General features: G+C 38.8%; 1 protein-coding gene and 1 long non-coding RNA gene across 5 annotated transcripts in view; one reads left to right on the top strand and one right to left on the bottom strand.

Moving 5' to 3' along the window:
* Positions 1-19,725, top strand: part of tafa5l (TAFA chemokine like family member 5, like) — a 201,153-nt gene that overhangs the window by 48,578 nt on the left and 132,850 nt on the right. The window lies entirely within an intron of this gene.
* On the bottom strand, positions 1,749-7,421 carry LOC145552135 (uncharacterized). Its single transcript, XR_014088076.1, has 3 exons — positions 3,544-7,421; positions 2,749-2,837; positions 1,749-2,550 (listed from the first exon to the last, which is right to left on the bottom strand). It is a non-coding gene; the product is annotated as an uncharacterized LOC145552135 (long non-coding RNA).

The following is a 19,725-nucleotide window of genomic DNA, read 5'->3' as shown; positions in this document are numbered from 1 at the left end:
ATCCCAAACAGCTGACATATCGCGCAACTGAGATTCTGGTGGATATCGGAGATGATATGTGGAAATGTTTATTATTATATGTAAATGTCATTATTATGTTTATTCAGTTAAAAATGTTAACTATGAAAAAACATAGTCACCTCCAAATCATAGTGCAGCAAATAGAGCGGAGCCCTGCTCCCGTCTTTTATCCACCGCCTTTTCTTTTTGTTACGTCTTTTATCTCTTAAAATGAGTCCACAAACTATCACTATTGCTTCTACATTGTCATCCGTGTTTGGTTACTCTAAATTCCCGTATGCTATGTTGTGAGTTTTGTGGATTTTCTTCTGGAATCGTGATGTTCGTTACTGGAATCGGTTCGTGTTGCTCCTGCCATGTGGGTGGAGACACGAATCGATCTAACCTGTTGTAGTTCTATCAGCTCTGTGGTCACAGAGGTTTGGAGAATCGGCCGACAATTCTTAAATCTTGCCATCTAAACCAAACTTAAGACTCACAAGCTCTACTCATCTCCTCTTGACCACTGCCCAAACGCTCTCTGACTCTGGTCGCTATGGTAACGTTTACATATTCCGTCAAAATAAGATACAGATGCGCCACAAAAAAGAACATTTTACTTTTGTGAAAATTTTATCTCACGATACTGACTAACGGGAGCCCTGAGCTTGTTTCTCTGCAACGAGACGGTCCAATCTGGGAGTGATGAGAGACAATGACACCCGAAGTGTTGCTTATATCCACAGCCTGCTTGGTCTCTACATGGCGAAGCAGCTTGAAGCTTCATTGCCTCATTAGCAGCCGGTCGCTGCATGTTACGCAGAGGGGCTTGTAATGTGGGACTCACCTACCGGTCCAGGATAAATCCATTCTAATGTCTCTTCTCTGGGTCTTTTCCCCTTTGCAAAGAAACTTTCCAAAGACATCTGATCTGTTTCTTACTCATTTTGCTGCTTGTGGGCTCAGTGTTGGTGTGCAAGTAACCGAGAGAATCCGGTTAAAGGATTTTCAAAATAAAAGATCGTCCAGACTCAAATAATACATAAAACGGAAATATTTTATTATTTCTTACGCGGCCCGGTGCCAATTGGTTCATGGACCGGTACCAATTGGCACCGGGCCAATTGGTACGGTGCCAATTGGCCCGTACCAATTGGTACGGACCGGGGGTTGGGTACTACTGATATAATGTACTCGGGGACCACTTCTTTACAAATGTGGATGTGTAATAATAGAGTACGGAACAAATTGGCAACCCAAACTGAAGCGTCTATTCTATGCGCCTTATAATGTGGTGTGCCTTATACATGAAAAAAGTTTTGAAATAGGCCATTGATTGAAGGTGCACCTTATAATCCGGTGCGCCTTATAGTGCAGAAAATACGGTAATTGTGAGAGGTGCATACAAAAAATAAATAATATATAATGGTGTCATCGGAGTCCATTTCAGTTTCTCCACTGGAACTGGTAAAGGAGCTGCTTGCTGCACAACTTAGCTGATCCATAGGATTATCTAAACATTTTGTTGGTAGAGTTAACAGTAGCCAACACACTAAAATTGAGAAAACCATAACAAAAAAGATTTTAAATAAATTAAACTATCAAGTCACCTGATGAGCTCTTCTCACACGAAACAAACACATCTAACTTATGCACATTTTTCTGTGTACACTGTAATTAACCACTGAAACACTAAAAATAGGTTAAATTGTTGAAGTAGAATGTTTCCACATGTTTGAAATGCTACAAAGGTGAATGCTTTTATGATGTCATCCTAGATTGGTGATATCAAATGGACATCAACATGTCTATACTGATCTGGAAAGCAATTTCTATCCCTATTGGTCAAACCCATAAAGATGATCAAAAATAGTTCACAAAAATAAACAAATGACACTTCAAAACTTATAGAGATTTTTTGGTATTATCGTTTTGTTGTTACTTTAGTTCATATTCAGTCTAATGTTAGTCAGTTTAAAGTGTTCTCTTCTTTAGTGTGTGTATCAACTGACCTGCAGGTCACAACTGCCTGTTCATCTTCATGTGAAACAGTTTGACCGAGATTTGAACCGGGCTCAGACCGTAGATCAGATATCACATCTGGAACTGGGTTGTTAGTTGTTTAGGTTAATTGTTTTACGACCTTTGCTGTGTTTGGGTAAAATGTTTACGACCTCTGCTGTTTTTCCTCTGCTGTCTATCTTGCTTATCCTCCCTCTTTGTTGCTTGATAATAAAAGACAAGCTGTACCCAAAGATCTTCAGAACGCTCTGTGAACGGCTTGGAGGAGCAGTTGACAGAGTCTTCTCCTTTTGCAAAAGCTTGGTCATGAAATTTATATACGTTGTCTGTGGTTCCTTTATGTAGGTTCTAGAAAAATACCTATCAAAAACAACTTACCTTCTGGATTGAGATCTTGTGCTTCATAAATTTCCAGCACACCAAGGTTTGGACTTTTCAAAAGGAGCTCAAAAACCTCCTCATTCACTTCAATCTTTGAGTCATCAAAGACTTTTAAGTTCAAGGTTGGGATGCTGAACTTTTTTGCAGCTGTGAACATAGCAAATTATTTATTTATTCTATACTTGAACATATGTATATAACGATTAAAATAAGACAAAAAGTAAAATTAAGTAATAAAAAAAAATCTGAAAAGTTGGTAAAGCACCTATTTTGGCACCATTCCCAAAACGTTTTTTATACACCCAATATGTGAAAATACTGTAAACTTGTTTTGTTTGCACTCACCACATTCCAAAAACAAGCTGTAAGTCAGTTGGCCTTCAAAACAGATGTATTTCTGTCGACCTCTGTATTTGACACACACAGCTTGCACCCTGCAATATGTAAAAATATATTTTTCAATAATCATATAAACATACTTATCAAAGTGAATAAAAAATTAAGATAAAAGAAACCATCATGGGGAAAAAGCACTGTATGGCTAACTATCCTTAATGGGCTATTTAGCCAATCACCACAGCTAAAACAACAACAAAAAAAAAAAACATTTCAGCTCCATAAAACTTGATGTAAATGGGGTTTATGGACAAAATAGTCAGTCAAATGTTTTACTGACAACTTACATAGTTTGCATACAAAGCACAACTTTAATCCTGTTTTTTTTATCCTGCTCTACGTTCAAGAAAAGTCACTAGCATAGTCCTTCCGCGCCATTTTCTGGGCGGAACCCTGGCTCCATATGCTAGCAGAGCCAGCTTCGACTGTACAGCTAGCTCCTCTTTTAAACTCCGTTCCTCCGCTTAAAAATAGCGACAGCCTTGACTTGTGAAAATTTAAAAATGGACGTAGCATTGTACAACATTGATGTTTTTTTCTGCTTACATTGTTGTAAACGGCTGAAGTTAGCTGAAGCACACGCTAACTAGTTAGCCAACCATGTTAATTCCTCGCTACGCCACTCCTTCCCCCATGACCACACAGCAGCACGTCATCTTTCCACTAGAGATAATTAGTCTTAATAATAAAAATAAATCATAAAACCCCTCGTAAAATATATCTACAACCCATTTGGGGACTTACCTGGCACACAGCTAACCATTGCCTCCGTTCCAATGCGGGATAACAAGATGGAGGAAGAAACAAGACTTAAGGAACTTCAGTGGGCGTGTTCTTGTTTTACTCCGATAAGATTTACTCTATTTTTTTGTTCCGATTCTATTGACCAATCGAAATGATTTCACTCTATAATGTATAAACATGACTCTTTCAGATGAAAATAATGTTAACTCCGAAAAAATTACTCTCCTATTTTTCCTGTGTAGGTCACAGGCAGAAGGAGGATATTCACATAATTTCTGTGTTTTTTATTATATTGGTCTCATAGTTCTGACCAATATTCTTTGTTCGTATAAATGTTATTTCTATGAACAAAATATAAATAATTAAATTGTGGAGGGCCCCCTGCTGGTCAGGGCCCCTAGAATTGTCATCACTTTTCACCCCTTTACCACACCGCTGTGTTCAATATGTATATATATATATAGTTTTTCTCTCTTCCTAAAAACGCACCACTTGTGATTTCGTTGGTGGTTGGTCTGCTACGACATGTACGAGCTTACACATCTTATCAGGCGTGTAAACTCCCCGGTGTTAACAATCCTTTAGCGTCCAGCCGGTTTTCCCAACAAATCAAAATAAAAGAAAACAAACTTCATCCTGGCCAAAACATCCAACGCTCCTCTGGATGAATCTGTCCTGAGGTGAAGGTACTTTTTCCTTCCAGAGTCTTCCCGCACCGTACTTTTATGTTATTTTTTTCTTAACGAAAATTCCGCTGCTGCTGCAGCTTCATACACGCCACGCATCCCTCATCACCCTCAGGTGTGTCACCAGCCCAGCTAAAAACACTTAGGCTGGCTGTTCCCCCACCAGTGAACCGTCAATGGTGCTAAAATAAAAACAACAATCAGGAGACAGAAGCAAATGCGACCATGTAACACTTCCCCTCTAAACAAACAAACAAACAAAATATATATTTATTTTATTTTATTTTATAGTTCAATAAGCTTCCTACATCTTCAATCCATCTCTCATATTCTTGACAGAACATCAGCAATTACATTATCTTTCCCCGCGATGTGCTCTATCACAAGATTATAGGGCTGTAATATCAAGCCCCACCGGAAAATTTGCTGATTTTTAATTTTTAAACCTTTCCAGAAAGGAAAGTGGCTTATGATCAGTGTACACTTTAACAAAGTGTCCTCCACTTGGCACATAGATCTCAAAATGTTGAATGGCAAGTACCATTGGAGCCAGTGCTTCCTTTTCTATAGTGGAATATCTGCGTTGATGCAGATTTAACTTCTTAGAAAAGTAAGCAACAGGTCTGTCTACTCCGAAATTACCTTCTTGTAAGAGTACAGCTCCTACTCCTACATCACAAGCATCAATAGCTAGCTTAAATGGCAGAGAAAAACTGGAAACTGTTAGGACAGGTTCGCAGGACAAAATGGCCTTAAGTTGTTCAAATGCCACTGTACAAGAATCTGTCCAAACAAACATTGCAGACTCCATAAAAGATTGGTTAAAGGCGAAGCCACTGTAGCAAAATTTGGGACAAACTTTCGGTAGAACCCAGCCATTCCAAAAAATCTCAAGTTCCCTCTTATTCTTTTGAGCTGGCATCTGAGCTATAGCTTGCACTTTAGCAGCACGAGGTCGAACTTCCCCTCATCCTACCACATGCCCAAATTAGATTATGGAAGCCTTGCCTATCTCACTCTTTCGCAAGTTGATTACAAGTCCAGCCTCTTCTAACCTCTCAAAGGAGCGTGTCATATCTTCCATGTTCTGTTCTCAAGTATCAGCATACAATACGACATCATCAATGTAAACTGTACAGTTCAACAAACCTTCTGTGACTCGAGTCATTAACCTCTGGAAAGAAGCAGGAGCAGTTTTAACCCCAAAAGGTAGCACTCTTAAAAGCTATCAGTTGTACAAAAGGTGGAGATTTCCTTTTCCCGTTCCAACAAAGGAACTTGCCAGTATCCTTTCAGAAGGTCAAACTTTGAAACGAACTTAGCTGCACCAATCTGATCAATACAATCATCTATTGTAGGGATCGGAAAAGAGTCAGATTTAGTTAAGGTGTTAACTTTTTGGTAGTCAACACAAAGTCGAATGGAACCATCAGGTATTGGAATTACAACAACAGGAGAGTTCCACTCACTCATACTCAATGATATCATGTTGTAACATGTATTTTACCTCCTGTCAAATTTTAGCCATCTTATCAGGATTTACTCTATATGGATGTTTAACTGGAGGAGAAACACCAACATCACCAAATAGCATAGAACATTTCTTCAGAATAGCTGTCACATAATTTTTTTGCTGAGCAGTTAAATGACTCAGGAACTTCTCCTGATCAGCCAACACTATTTGCCAACTTAAGATCCTTAGGATCCATACAATCCAGTTCAACTAAATCCATTTCTTCCTATTGATCAGGATGAATAACACACACAGCTACTGATAATAGTACACTCCGTTCATAATATGGCTTGATAAGATTCAAGTCACAACGTGCCGACTTTGTCCTGTCTGGTTGACTTCACCCACATAGTTGACATAGTTGACTTCACCCACTTTTTCCTTAATTATATATGGTCAGGAAAATTTTGCTTGTAGGGGGTCACCTTGAATGGGCAAAAGTACCAACACTTTATCCCCAACTGAAAATTTTCTAGAAACGACTTTCCGATCAAAATGGTCCTTCATCTTTCCTTGGGCTTGTTGAAACTGACCTTTAGCCAGAGTGCAAGCTGCTTTCAAGCACTCCTTAAACTCAGAAACGTAATTCAAAATGTTTCTGTGGGGTTCTTCAGCCAGACATTTCTCTTTAACCGACTTTAAGGGATCCCTCACTTCATGTCCATAAACCAACTCAAATGGACTAAAGCCTGTAAATTCACAGACAGAGTCACTGACAGCAAACAATAGAAATGGAACACTCTTGTCCCACTCCCTAGGCTGATCCACATAGTAGGTCCTGATCATGGACTTAAGAGTCTGATGGTATCGTTCCAGCGCCCCCTGTGACTGTGGATGGTACACAGTTGACTTAGTGTTTAATCCCTAGTTCTTTCCTCACCACTTGAAAAACTCCGGCCATAAAGTTAGAGCCCTGATCGGACTGTATTTCTCTAGGAATCCAAAACTGTTGGATTGCCTTCTCAAAAACAATCCAACATTTGTTCAACAACATTAACAAACAAATGTTAGGGATGCATTTGTTAGGGAATGCATTGATAACAAATGCATTCCCTAACAATGCATTTGTTAGGGGTGCATAACATGTAGCAACATCCATCACTGTTAACAGATATTGGTGTCCACGCTTAGTTTTTGGTAAGGGGCCCACACAATCTATTAAAACACAACTGAATGGTTCTCTAGCCACTGGAATAGGAATCAGTGGAGCAGGTGAAAAGTTTTGGTTGGGCTTTCCACCCATTTGACATGCATGGCAGGTCTTACAAAATTCCACAACATTCTTCCGGATTGTGGGCCAATAAAAGTGCCTCATGATCCTAGCCTTGGTCTTATTAATGCCCAAATGACCTGAAGTAGGAACTTCATGAGCTAATCTCATAATCTCCTCCCCATAGCAAAAGGGAAGGACAATATGATGATACACTCTCCACTTTTCAGCAGCAGGACATTGAGGATCCCTCCACTTTCTTGTCAAAATTCCGTCTTTCACATACAAACTTACAGGCTGTCCTGCCACATCTTCTAGAGTACCAGCTTTAGACAACGCATCCCTAACAAAAGACTCATTACTCTGTTCTCTCATCAAATCCCCCTTACTGAACTTTTGTTCATCTGCTGTACCCTCAGCAAAGAAAGTTTCAGCAAGAATAACCTCTGGTTCTTCCTGATTTCTTACCGTTTCTGTAGGTTCTTCCTGATTAACCTGAGACTGAGAACAAGTGACAACACAGGTAGGAAAAACTCCAGGAAATTCCCTTTGCAGGGCCTGAGTCTCAAAAGAATATATATGAGAATTTACAACCAGAGGGGCAACATGTACCTTTTTACCTGCTAAACCATTCCCCAGTACAAATGTGACACTCTGAATGAGTAAACTGGACACCACCCCAACTTTAACCACCCCTGTCACTAAAGATGACTGTAAATAGACTTCATGAAGAGAGACAGATTTAAATTTAGAAACATCATTGTACACTCCTTGAATAAGTGCACACATTTTCATTGAGCTAGAAGGAGGAAGAGTCACATCCTTCACCATGCAGAGTGACTGAGCAGGGCCAGTATCTTGCAGAATAACAACAGGATAATCATTTCTAGTCACAGACATAATCCCAAAAGAAAAAAACTCTTTATACAGATCAAATACAGCACTGTTTGAGCACTCACCAGCACTCTTTGACCTTTGTGACACTAGTAAACCAGGTTTAAGAATATTTTCCTTCATCTTTTGCTTATTTGCAAAAGCCCAACACTCAGTTTAGTTTTCTTGTGTCCCTTTTTACCACAATAGTAGCACACCAATGCTTCTGAACACGCTGTCACTGCACATTCATCTGTGATGTCTTGAATCCTCTAGATGGTTTTGGGAAACCACCTTCAGCTCCAATTCCATGCTGTGTTTGGTAACTAATGGACTTACTCCCTCCTCTCACTGAACACTGATGAGTGAGTTCAAAATCATCAGCCATAACTGTAGCTTTCTGAATCTCAACCTTTTGATCTTCTAGGTAATTTTTTTACCTCAAAAGAAACACTACTTTTAAAATTTTCCACAAGAATAAACTGTTTTAATTTCTCATAGTTCTGACCAATATTCTTTGAACGCAAATAATATTGCTATCTCTGTCTCCCTAGCATATTCAATATAAGTATGAGTCGCACTTGTTTTCAGGTTACGAAAAAGCTCAATAAACCTCTGGAGACAGTTGGTAAGCAGCAAGAACAGTAGATTTTATATCTTCATAAGATGATGACTTCTCTGCCAGTAAACACACTGTACAAGAAGAGATCATTTATTTTCGGGTCACAAGAACAGAAAGAAAACATCAACTTCCATTTCACAAAACTGAGGAACTAATCGGGTGTTTTTACTTAAATCAAAAACTCTTTCTGCTTCCATAGCTGCAATTTTTCGTTTTTCTAATGCCTGCTTTTGTTGTTCATTCTCCAGTTCTTTCTGTTTGTACTCAAACTCAATCTATTTTATTAGTTTATATGTGCATGCGCGTGTGACATTTTAATAGTGAATATGCGCAATTTTAGTATTTTGTGTGTGTGTGGGAGAAAAAATAGACTTAGACTTATTTTATTGTCATTGCACAAAGAAACATAAGTAAAATTGGCAATGAAATGCCATCGCTTGGCCACCGGAGCACACACAAAAACACAAGTGTGCCTATAATTAAATAATATGCAAATAATAATTTTATTTTCAAACAGTTCAGACGGTCTTCATGATGAGATTGTTGAGCAATCTGATGGAAAGTGGAAGACAACTATTTCTGAGTCTGGCTGTTCTGCAGCAGATGCTATGGACTCTCCTCCCAGATGGCAAGTGGATGAACAGACCATGGAGAGGATGGGTGGAATCAGAGAGGATCTGGTTTGATCTGGCTAAGCAGTGTCTGTGTGCAATGCTCTGGATAGGAGGGAGTGGAACCCCAATGATCCTCTTGGCTGCAGCTCCCAGACCAGACGGAGATACTGCTGCTCAGCAGGCTCTCAATGGTTCCTCTGTAGAAGGTGGAGAGGATGGAAGGAGGGAGCGAAGCTCTTCTCATCTCAAATTGTATGCGTGTGTGACATTTTAGTAGTGTATATGCACAATTTTAGTATTTTGTGTATGCGTGTGAGAGAGAAATTGCATGTGTGTGACATTTTAATAGTATATATGTGCAATTTCAATATTTTGTGAGTGTGTATGAGTCTTTAATAGTGTGTGAGAGACAAAACATAGTTTTTGTCCTAAACGGCCCCTCATAGCTCATGGCCTCCCACTCACACTCTCTTCCACCTCCGCCCCACAACCCCCAGCTACCTTACTCTGCTGTTGCCTCAGGTTTATTACATGAGGCCAATGCATCTGCTCAGTGCTGAAGCATGGCATGCAGCACTGATATCTGGTGCCACCTCAGTCTTTCAAGCGACCAACAAGTTTGCCTTAGCAGAAAGAAATGGAGGCTGGGCTCCATTTTTTTCTGAAGGGCTGAAGCACTGAATTGAAATCTGCATATAGGCCTGTCACAATAATCTATAAATCAATTAATCTCATGATAAATTAAAATAAACTCAACTTCCTTGGCATGATTTATCGTTTTTCCGCTTTCTGCCTAAAACCAGATGATAAAAGTCTTTTTGGAGGATAATTTTGTTTACTGAGACTTCGTAATTCATTTTATTTGTTGTTTCTGTTGCTTTGTTTATTTATTTTGGATATTGAAAATGTCTTCCCAGTGCTGTATGTTCATTACAATTAAAATTTTATTGATGTTTGAGAATGTGTTTTTGCATATTATTTTTGTATAATAATATGCAAAAAATAAGAATTGTGATGGTATTATTACCGTTGTACTACTTTAAAATGGTCTCAAAATAACAATATTATTGTTTATCGCAATAACTTATGGAACAGTTTATGGCCCAGCAAAATTATTTTTCATGACAGGCTTATCTATAGCAGTTTTTTTTTTATGGTTGTTTTTATGACTGTAAAGATTGTCTTAGGCTGTGATTTTATGTAAAAACCCACCACTGAGAACTGCAATCTGACTACTAATCCATTAAGATGCAGGTCTGCCTATGAGCAAACATTTGGTGACAGGATTGTAATGTGAAAGAGAAAAAATCTGATCTGTGAAAATATAAAAAGGAATTAACCAGGAATATACGAGCAGTTATTCTGTGGATGACCAATATGCACAACGATGTTTACTTAATGATTACTAAGTTTCTGAAGTGCAAACAAGATGAATGTTTGAGAGACCGCCAAGTGAGCATTTTAACACAGAAAAAAAAAACATTACAAAAAATGGATTCTGCTGTTCCCAGAAGATTGACAGTCTAAAGAATGATAATGCAACTCAAACCCAAGAACTTCTTTTTATCAGTTCCCATTTAATACACAAATCATTAACCTGTACCTTTTCCCAGTTGAATAATCAAAACTCAAAGGGGCAGCATTTGTTTTGTTTTGGTGCTATGAGTAAAACATATTTTAGATTTGCATTGCTAAAATGCCAGCGCCTGGTAAAGGCTACAAACTGCAAATTACTTGTCTGTTAGAGAAAATTATTATTGTAAATCCTGAATAGATCATGTTTATGGTGTTTGTTCATGAAAAATAAAAAAATGAATCACTCATCTAGATTGCATTTCCTCCCACATCTCAAATGAGGTTTTGGAGAAATAGTCTGACTTGCTCATGTTGTCCCTCATGTGTTTGGCATTTTGATGTTGTAACTGTAACCTTACTGAATAAAAACACAAAGCATCGCAAGGCAGTGGTGTCCATTCATTGCCACCTTTTTTCTGTTAGTTCACTCTTATAAATATCAAAAAAACATTTATTATAGTCGAAAAAACACATTTTTTGACTGTTGGGTATGAGTAGATTATGGATGATTTCTTTAAAACATTGGTTATCCAAACGGGCCTGACGTTTTTCCAAGGTGTGTCTGAACTGTCACATGATCAGCTTACTGGGGCAGTTTTATGTAAAATTTTACTTTTTAACTTTATGTCAAGTTATAATGTTATTCCCTGATCAAAAACAAACCTAGAGTGTTGCTTTGATTCTTTCATGGATATTTGAGAAATATCCATGAATTTCTCAAATTCATTGATATTTGAGAAATTCATGGCTCATCTGAATGAGCAAAATGCCTGGTTGGACCGACGGTGCAGCTTTGGAGCTTCCGCCTCACAGAGCAGCTCCTCCCACTCAGCTCCTTCAGACTAGCCAGCAGCAATTAGCAAGCATCTGGTAGAACTGCTGAGCTCATTGTAGGAGCAGGTTATGAATAAATGTATTGCTGAATGCTGTTGGGTCACATGATTGGTCAGAGGTCTATTTTGGTAGGAACGTTTGTTGGTGATGATAGGTGTGTTCCACCCGAAAGGGGGAAACAGTTTTTGACCGTTAACGTTGAACGCTGAAAACAATTGATGCTGAACACTGTTGTCAGGTTTAACCCCTGACATAAGTATATAACTCTGCAAAAGAAACACGGAGACAGAGATTAGAATTCAACTCGCTGCGAGGAGAGGTGTTCGGAGATGCAACCAGTCACATGCCCCAAACAAACTCTGGCTTGCATTCCGCTCTCCCCGCTTTTATTTGGGGAAAAGCCCTGGTTACAAATGGTTTCTAAAGGTGGGGGAGCAAACAGGCTGAAACTGGTTTACAGTATGCATTCCTCTTCCTTCTCCAGATGCCCCCAACTGGCCTTCTTCTCCTTATAAGGTAATGGTCAGCATGCATCGTTGACACCAGCAACTCTGTCTGCTGGCGTCCTGGAGCGGGGGTGGTTTTACAACCACATGAAACAAATATGTGACACAAGTTTCTACTAAATCCACACACTATTCATAAACAGAAGAGATACTTTTATAGATAACTACATTATTTAGAATGAAAACTAATAAGTAGAAAAAGATAATATAACATTTATCCAACAACTGTGCAGCAGCACAGTGTTCAGCATTAATTGTTTTCAAGTTGGATTCATTCCTCCAACTTGTCGACAGCAGTCGACAAGTTGGAGGAATGAATCGTTGTAAAAGTTGTTTTAAGATGATTATTGCCGAGAATCATGGAAAATAAATGGATTACCTGCACTAAAATCAAGGACGGCTCTGATTTTAGTTACCACCTCAGGGGCTTAAAGCCTTGGCTTAGCCTCTAGACCAATGTTTCTCAACCTTTTTCGGGTCAGCGCCCCCCTAGCCTTTATCCAGGTCCCTCATCGCCCCCACCAAAGAATTTGTAGGACACTTTGCACTATTATTTTATTATTGTTACTATCGCTATTGTTGATGTTATGATTTTTATGCTCATTTCTGTATTTATCATCAAAAATAATTTCCCAGAGAACAAAAAAGCCATGGGAATAGAAATTATTTTCAGGTGTCTACAAAAAATGCAATGAACATTCAAGTTAAAATCAGTAGGTCTAACAGCAGCCAATCAGTGGAAAAAATATTATTGTTCTTTGCCATTTTCTAGTTGTTAAATCTTGCACAAAATGACCAGATAAAAGATGTACAATATGCCAGTTTAAACTTTGAACTATTTGCAAACGACTGAGCTCTGCAACATTAAAACATGAATAGAACTGTAACTACATTAATCATAACTCTTCTTCTCTTCAGTGTTTCTGTGAGTTTTTGGTGGTGCAGCTCTGTGCTGCCTTCAGGAGAATGGGACATCAGAGCATCATCCATAAAATTTCACCCACATGGCATTTATTGTGCAAACCAGAGCTTTCAGTGGAAAAACAAAAGTTCCAGGTCCTTTTAATGCCATACAAATATGAGACAGGAACATGGATTATATCTTTAGATAGACATGTCTACTAATTTATAGATTAATAGTTTTGCTGTACAGAAATTACAAAGAACAAATCTGGTTCTTAATCAAATAATAATGAGTCAAATTGAAAGTGTCATGGAGTCATCAGCCTCATGACATTAACACTGATATGAAAAATAATATTGAAGAAAGAAATATATCAAATCTAATTAAAAACATAAATAAGTTATCAATTCTTTACTGTTATGGTCTGTAAGATATATTTATTCTCAGTACTAGATATGGTCTCAACAAACCCATGGCACTTCAACGATATTATTTTACCTTTTATCTGGAAATAGTGCCTGTTTATTCTTGCCATACAGTCTCTGTATTGATTATTGCTCGAAAGGTCTTGCCATACAAGTTTATTCTCTGTATTTACTTTAGTTTCTTAATTTATTCTTGCATTTTGTTCTTCATTCATTTCCAATCAGTTTCCTTTGATTAGTATTATCCTCTCTTGGTTTATTGCTATGTCCACTTTAGTGTCTTTCCTGTTGCTACATTTATTTTATCATTTATTGACGCTCACCATCAGTAATCTTCATTCATCACCTTCATTAATCACATCATGTGTTGATTTTTCACTGTTTAGCGTCGGATTCTCTTTTATTATGCCATAATTCACATCTAGTTGTCCACTTCTCCCAATGTGCGCGTTGTTTTCTTTTTAACCCCTTATGGTGCGCAGCGTTCTGACATAAACCTTTTAGAACAACGGAAACAATTTTGGTATTCTGATTATTGAAATTCAAAAGTGCTGTGGTACCGTTGTTCTCTCACACCCGTTTCATACCAGACCACTTGCAGCACCGGTGTTAACTCTATAAAATGAACGCTCTCTATCGTGGTATCACCCATGGAGGGATTTCTTTATTTAAATGGGTTCATTTTTCAGAGGGATACACAGTGAGGGTATCATAATTTTAGTAATTACATGTTTATAAGAGCGATTTTCTATTGTCCTTCCATGGAAGCGGGCAGCCTTCAAACGGAAATAAAACACTTTTTAATATAAGTTGCTGCTTAACATGATCACAGAACTGCCAAAACATATGTACAAACATACTAGACAAAGTGAATCACAGCAAGTCATCAGCCGATGTAACGCTGAATTGACGAGGTGAAGCTACTAGCAGGAGCGGAGCTGCGCCAAAAGCTAACCATAGGCGTAGGAAGCGGGTGGGATGGGTAGGGACATGTCCCCCCCAATATTGGAGAGAGCCACATTCGACCCCCCCCATTCCCCATAATTTCACAGCAGTTGCGAAAAATTTTAAAATCTTCCACTGTCATGCTTTTTTTTTGAAGGCGCATAACAGCGCATTCAGCAGAGCGCTTGCTCCCTCCTACCCCTGCCCCCTCTGACCGGCTAAGAGTAAAGCCAGCAGCCGGAGGAGTCAGAGAAACTCTGTTTGAATGAGGTAAACCAGTGGTCCCCAAACTACGGCCGCCTCCACATTTGGTCCGGCCCCCTGAAATTGTTCAGGTATGCTCTCTGGTATTGACCAGAGAGCATTCAGATTTTTTTTCATTTACCGTATTTTCCGGACTTTAAATCGTTTATATGTGGATTTTTCTTCAACCACCAGGGGGCTCTTTAGCAGGAAGTGAATCATTGGAAGTCTGGTTACTTGCGCGCCAACACTGAGCCCAGAAGCAGCAAAATGAGTAAGAAGCAGATCAGATGTCTTTGGAAAGTTTCTTTGCAAAGGGGAAAAGGCCCAGAGAAGAGACAGGAGAATGGATTTATCCCGGACCGGTAGGTGAGTCCCACATTAGAAGCCCGCTCTCCGTAACATGCGGCGACCGGCTGCTAATGAGGGAATGAAGCTTCAAGCTGCTTCACCACGTCTCTAAGCTACCAAGCAAACTGTGGATATAAGCAACACTTCAGGTGTCGTTGTCTCTCATCACTCCCAGATGGGACCGTCTCGTTGCAGAGAAACAAGTTCAGGGCTCCCGTTAGGCATTATCGTGAGTTAAAATTTTCACGAAAGTTCGTTTTTGTGGCGCTTCTGTTATTTTGAAGGAATATATAAACGTTACCATAGCGACCAGAGTCAGAGCATTTGGGCAGTGGTTGAGAGGAGATGATAGAGCTTGTGAGTCTTAAGTCTGGTTTAGACGGAAAGATTTAAGAATTGTCGGCCGATTCTCCAAACCTCTGTGACCACAGAGCTGATAAAAGTACAACAGGTTTGATCGGTTCGTGTGTCCAAGGCAGGAGCAACACGAACCGATTCCAGAGGATAATCCAGTAAAACCCCCAACATAGCAGGAATTTAGAATAACCAAACGCGGATGACGATGTAGAAGCAATAGTGATAGTTTGTGGAGTATTTTTAAGAGATAAAAGACGTAACAAAAAGAAAAGGCGGTGGATAAAAGACGACTGGAGCAGCCGCTCTATTTGCTGCACTATGTGGAGGTGAATGTTTTTTCATAGTTAATATTTTTAACTGAATAAACATAATAAAAATATATAATAATTACCTTTACATATAATATTAAACATTTCCACATATCATCTCCGACATCCACCGGACTCTCAGTTGCGCAATATGTCAGCTGTCTGGGATTCCCCTCTGTTCTGACGTCACCCGCTTTTTGATTGGCTACCTGTCACATTCAGCAGGTTGTATTCTCGTTCCCAGTCAGGGAAAACCCCACAGGCTGCGATAAAAGGGCCCAGACAACCCAAACTGGGCACATTCAGTATTTAGTGGGAACACCAACATGCAGAAGCCTTATCTGACTGTTCATCTCCCTTTCTGGAAAACAATATATTTTGACATTTAGGCACTCCTGCAATCGTCACACCTTTTCTGTTACAAAATGATTTTATTATTTAAAATGAGCAACAGCTGATCATACTCGACCACTTAACATGTATTTATATTATATTATATTATATTATATTATATTATATTATATTATTTAGATGTTGAAGAAAGGTGAAGAAGCTCTGGAGAGGTTTTCATTTAGTTTATTGAAATATGTATTAACTGTTTTTAATTTTTAAATAAACTAAACTATTTTATTATGAGAGGAGCAGGTCAGGGAAGACATAGGAGAGCCAGGTGGAGTTTCAGAGTGTGAAGATATAAAAATTATATTAATTTCAATAAAACCAGACATCAGTCATCAGTGAAGACTGATGTCAAGTTGATTTCTTTCAACTTTTCAATATTTTTAAAATCATTTACACACTAAGGGTAATGGTTAGGAGACAATAAAAAAAGTTCTTGAGGAGAGGTTTAAAAATAAATTAATGAAAATTTTTGCTACACAGTAAATAGAGTTGAGATGTATAATAATGTATACATCTGAAAATTAAGTTGTTTAAATTCTCATTCTGTATGATAAAAACATACTTTTTATATTTAGTTCACATTCTGACACTGTACATTACTGTAGTGTCTGTTGTCATGTATTTACATGAATCCATGCAGGAACATCAGGCTGCAGAAAGTCAGAGGGAAGCAGAGACAGTAACACATATCCGTAGATATTTTAGTTAAATGTTTGCGGCTGAAAATGACAGGGAAAAAAAACATTTAGGCTTTTTGCTTCAGTGTTTTTTATGGCTCATGTTTGGTAAGTTACTGAATGCAGAGCTGGAAAGTGAGACTGAATTAACAGTGAGGAGCTAAAGGTCTGTTAGACATGAAAAGTATCATTTTTATTTATTTTGTAGATCAAACTGTTGCACTGATGTAGAGAGATGTTCAAGAAGAACAAAACTTGTTTTTTAGATTTTATTTTTGTTGGTCATACTGCTGTATTGAGTTTAAAACTGCCGAGTCCTATTTTATTAGCTGTTTTCTACTTTGGTTTTAGAAAGAGGTAGAACCAATTCAATTACCAGTCAATTTATATCAGTGCATTTTGACCAATAATCAAATGTCTTTTGACCAATAAGATATATCAGAATCTGGTAGCCTGTCTGTGCTACCAGAGTATTTAGCTTGCCAGTTGTGAGGCAAATTCTAAAGTGAGTGTTCATCCTGGAATGACGGTCATTATACTATGCATAACTTTAATCTGATTATTGGATTGTAAATAGTAACATGTTAGAATACCGTATTTTCTGCACTATAAGGCGCACCTAAAAACCTTCAATTTCCTCAAAAACCGACAGTGCGCCTTATAAACCGGTGCGCCTTATATATGGAAAAATATTGAGCCACAACAGGTCTAGCAATTACGGTAAGCAGCCGCCGAAGCGCGTGGTGCATGCTGGGATAGTTGTCAGAACGCTGGTTTGTTAATAAAGTTTGACTGACCTATTTACCTACCGACCTGATAATCAGGTCGTCTGCAAGTAATTTAGGATCACATTCTCCACGAACATGCTGTGCGCGAACGGAGAAGGGTGACCATCGTCCGGCCACGCCCCGGCCCAGTCACGGAGGGCTCGGGTCTCCTCCTCCTTTGTTGACATATTCCTCCTTTGTTGACATAAAGAATGTCAACAAAGGAAATCTTTAGATATTCATCCGGGGTGCTTCGACTAGGGACCAAGGGACCAGCCCCTATACATTTAAAGCCTGGGGTATTGACGAAAGAAAGACAGAGACTGCGGCGGCAGCATGTCGGTTGGTCTGTGTTATCCAAAAAGCAGTTGGGCACAATATCGCAACACCAACACCGTGAGTGAAACAATGACTGGGACAGCCTACTATATAAAGTACTCGGGGACCACTTCTTTATTATTACACATCCACATTTGTAGAGTATGGAACAAATCGCGTCCCGTATAGGTTCAATACGGGACAGGCGGCAACCCTAACTGTAGCGTCTATTCTATGCGCCTTATAATGCGGTGAGCCTTATATATGAAAAAAGTTTTAAAATAGGCCATTCATTGAAGGTGCGCCTTATAATCCGGTGCACCTTATAGTGCGGAAAATACGGTACTTGTTACTGAAACAAGGGTCATGTCAGGTCATCTGTCAGGTTTCCGATATACGTCCCCCCCAATGACAGACTCGTCCTACGCCCTTGAAGCTAACAAATACTGAATAGAAGAAGAGCTGCCATCGATACAGTTGCAGCCAAGCATGATTTAATGTTACACAATACAGTTTTACCAAGTTGCTCAAAGTCTAAACTGGTATTGTTGTGCAATTAAGGTGTAAAGTTTACCTTCGACCAAACGCCCCCAGAGGAATCTCAGCGCCCCCCTTTTGTAAAAATTTCCGCCAGCACCCCCTCCGTCCTCTGAACGCCACCCGGGGTGTGGTACCGCCCACGTTGAGAACCGCTACTCTAGACTCATATAGGAGCTGCTGCTTAAAGTTGCTGATAAATAAATTGTTAAAGGTTTAATAGAGGAGCTATGTTGGGATGACTTAAATACTCTAGTTGTAATATAAAGAACAAGGACATTTTTAAATTTTATTAAAGCACTAAAACCAGAATAAAAAAAAAAAACTACCACTCAGTTAAACTTTAAAATTTTAATATGCAATATTTTGATCACAAAAGTCTATGAGGGAAAACCCAAAGGAAACAGAAAAACAGAGCTAGCTTCCTTCTTTCTGAAATTTAGGAAAGTGTACTTCCTTTGATATTTTTAGTTAATAGAAAAGCAAACAGCAAGAGCAGAAATGCTTTCATTTACTGCTTTCACACTACAGTGAAAGCCAATTTGAAGGTAACACTTTCGGTAACAAAAAAACTGTTAATTGACTCGTGTCTTTTTCCATAATAAGATTTTTAAACATCTCGATGCTGTGACTGCAGATATCACATTTATCTTTTCAGATTTTGCTCTTAAAGGAGGTCACTGTGGGAACCTGGATGCTCACAACTGTTGGGTCATTTTATGAGTCATTCGTGTTGATCAACAACCCATTCAGCCTTTGCTAGTAGGGTGCTCATTTCATGCTCACTTAATGAACCTCTGAGAGCATTTTGAGCTGAGCTGAGGCAGCAGAACGGAGGGCGAGCGCTTGGTGATTGCCAAGGACTGACCTGACATGAACTGCTGCCACAGATTCTTCTCTGTTCTGCCTTCACCGAGCTCATTTAATTTCACCATCAACCTGAATTGCCCTCTCAGGCACATTTCTGTACAATATAAAAAGGGAAGTGAAGAAACGTTGCTCTCTTTTTTCCTGCTCATTACAAAGATGAAGGAAGCCTGCAGTGGTTTTATCTCAGTTTTCCAGTTCCACCTTGAAAAGAATCGCAGAAATATTCTTTGCCTGTTCTTTCTATGGACATTTACATGTGAAAAAAAGTTAGTTTTAGATTGGATTTGTTTTTCTTGCCTCATATTTCTAATGTTTTAATGCAGCTCGACTGATTGTTAAGTGGCTATCTCCCTCCTATTAGAAGATTTTCACAAGTAGCTGATTGAAAATGACAAATGAATAATCTGTGCTGTATCATTTGTTCTTCAAATCAGCTGATAGCCTCTAACAGTTCATTGTAATCAAAGCTTGAGTATCTAAAAAGTGCAACGTTATTAACATCTATTAGGTTTACTGAACACACCAGTAGAGGCTGAATTATATTAAAAGAAAAAAACAATTAAATGCAATCCCTCAGGTTTCCAAATAATCTGCTGAAATATAACCACCACCACATAAAGTGTTGCAGGAAACTCCTGCACAGGG

This window comes from Poecilia reticulata, chromosome 7, assembly GCF_904066995.2.
Source record: "Poecilia reticulata chromosome 7, P_reticulata-male-v2, whole genome shotgun sequence".
Classification (NCBI taxonomy): Eukaryota; Metazoa; Chordata; class Actinopteri; order Cyprinodontiformes; family Poeciliidae; genus Poecilia; species Poecilia reticulata.
This window is presented reverse-complemented; position numbering and strand designations above follow the sequence as displayed.